Source organism: Lactuca virosa, chromosome 4 (genome assembly GCF_052849685.1).
Source record: "Lactuca virosa cultivar CGN04683 chromosome 4, Lactuca_virosa_CGN04683_v6, whole genome shotgun sequence".
NCBI lineage: Eukaryota > Viridiplantae > Streptophyta > Magnoliopsida > Asterales > Asteraceae > Lactuca > Lactuca virosa.
In genome coordinates this window covers 371,362,877-371,365,558 of record NC_136429.1, presented here as the reverse complement: position 1 = coordinate 371,365,558, position 2,682 = coordinate 371,362,877, and the positions used below count along the sequence as shown (strand labels likewise).

Genomic DNA, 2,682 nt, shown 5'->3' with positions numbered 1-2,682 from the left:
ATTTTATCACGAGTGATTGTGAGACGATAATATCCTATATTCTTAAAACCAAGACATGTGAGTTGTAGCTTACAAATCGGTTGCACATTGATGATGCGTAAACACACCAGTAACTTGGTGTTATAAAACGCATTGTTGTGTGTGATTTGATGAGTAAATATAGCAAGCATATGAGTCGAAGTTTATCCGTTCCTTTTACCCTTAGATGGATAAAAGCGATATCTGTGGGCCCCTCGATGATTAAGTGATGACAAACCTAAGTGCTTGGCCAAGCCTGGACTCATCCTATTTGTTCAATTAGTCGGTCGTCATAAATCGGAAATCGGGAAACAAGAAATGGACAGAGAGAACGATTATAATCCATGTCTCAGTTCATATGATATCTACAATGGAGGAATATATGATCCCTTATCTAATGGACGCGTCATTTGACTAGGTCAGAATTCGACAGCGACTTTTGAGAACTACGATTGCTAGTCGGGATTTTGGAGTCGTACTTGCAATAATAGTTATTAGACTTATCCAAGTGGGAGACTGTTGGATTAGGTGTCTAAGCCCATAACTATAATTGGTATGTACTTGACCCGAGAGTAGCATGGTCCATTTGGGTTGCCTTCACCAGAGCAATTTGATAGGATGGACTTTGGAGAAGAGGTTATTTATGATTCATTAATACATTATAAGTTATAATATATTAATATGTAATCATGTTATTTAATTAGTATTAATCAAGAATTAATTTGGAATTAATTTAGTGATCAAAAGAGACAAATTAAATATACGGGGACTGATTAAGTAAATCAATGATTCTTATAGTGTAGGCCAATGATCCATGGTTATTTAGGATGGGCTAAACCAATATGATAGTCCATGGATAGTCCATGGAGGTTTAACCCATGGAGCCTAAGTAATATGAAGGGTCATGTGAATTAGGGTTTGCATGGATGTAACTTTAGACTTTGCCACACTATAAAAGGAACCCATAGTCACCAAAATCGGCCCCATGCATTCTAAGAAGAGTAAGAAACGATTTTGTGTGCTAAGTAGCCTCTCTCTCAAGTCCTCCTTTGTTCATGGTGTTTGTGAACCATTTGAGGCATCACGTTTAAGGTGCTAAGTTCTTAAAGGCCAAAACTACAAGCTACAACAAAGAGGTAATTCCATAACTCAATTCATGTTGTTTATGTCAATTGTATGCTAGTTGTAGGCTTAATGCTTTGGAAATAATATTGCATGTATAATTAGAGAAAACATAGATCCAAAGCATTTAGGGTTGTATGTGCACCATAGGATGTTGTAGTATACTAAAACCCAACAGGAAATTCGCCTGGTAACTGCTCATTGATTGGCCTTGAAAGTTGTCCTAGTTGCTTCTCGATGTTAACGATCGAGACTTGCTGATTTGTCATCAATGCTTGCTGCTCTTTCATCATTGCTTGTTGCTCTCGTATCGCTGCATCGGTTTCATTGTGTCTCTTCTTAGATACGGATGCAAATCGTATAAGCATCTCTTCAAAATTCGTCTTCTTTTCTTGAACCGACTCTTCTCATTGATAAAAACCTTGCGTCTTTTGCCTATATTTTTGCTCCTTAGCCTTCTTATACTCATCATATGGTAGTCATTCCTTTTTTGGTTTTCGCCAATCTTCATCATACCTATCCCCGCTTGAATAACAAACTTGAACTTTCTGGTTCCCGTTCTCGTCAAGGTCACGATCTTTAGTAAGGTGAGGCCCGCTATAGTTATCACATCCTACCCGGATGGCATGGATGGACTGGTCTATCTTTGTCATCCAACGATCCATACTTCCAACTTGGCCATAATTGCCTCCATATCATCCGAAATTGAGTTTATTGTTCCTCGAGTTGAGTCATGTCTCGGGTTATGATATTCTCTTGAGTGTTTAGAGAACTCTTTTATCACTGCAGGTGCGTACTTCGTGAGTGGTCCTTAGGAGTCAAGTAACTGCCTAGTTGTAACATTCACTCCATCATAAAATATGGAGACTTCTTTTTAAACGTTTAGGTCATTTTGAGGGCATTTCTTCAACAAGCCTTTGTATCTCTCCCACGCCTCATAGAGTGATTCTCCTCCTATTTTTTCAAAGTTGGCAATCGCCTTCTTCGATTTTGCTACTTTGGATGGCGGTCATAATTGTTCTATGAATTCTTCATGCATCTTTTTCCATGTCGTTATGGACCCTGGAGGTAGTGCTTTTAGCCAATCTTTTGCGGCTCCCTTGAAGGTTACCGGAAGCATCCTAAGCAATACAGTTTCGCGAGGCACATTAGGAATGTTGAAATAGTCGGTTATGTCATTGACCTCATCTATATGCTTGTACGCGTCTACGTGATCCTTTCCATAGAATGCAATGTCCTTCAGCTGGTTGAGGATGTGACCTTTTAGCTTAAAGTTTGTTGTTGCTGAAATCGCGTGTTGCACGAGTCCTAGCCCAGTATCGTTACGCATCTTCCATTTGTATTCGCCTATGGGTATGTGTGCAGTGTTTTCCATTTCTTTTTCTGGCTCGGTTTCACTCTCTTCTTTAAATTCAGGTGTTTCTGGTTCATAATCTGACACCTTCTCGTCTTGAATTTTATCTTTACTGCTTGATTCTCCGATTGCTTTGTTCTTCTTTTTGTGAAGAATAGATTCTGGAACTTCCAAGGGTGGTACTATAC

At 39.1% G+C, this 2,682-nt stretch overlaps 1 non-coding gene across 1 annotated transcript; it reads left to right on the top strand.

Annotated features, from left to right (window-relative positions):
- Window positions 1-2,024: 2,024 nt before the first annotated feature.
- On the top strand, window positions 2,025-2,131 carry LOC145110460 (small nucleolar RNA R71). The gene has a single exon (XR_013709837.1). It is a non-coding gene; the product is annotated as a small nucleolar RNA R71 (small nucleolar RNA).
- Window positions 2,132-2,682: the final 551 nt, after the last annotated feature.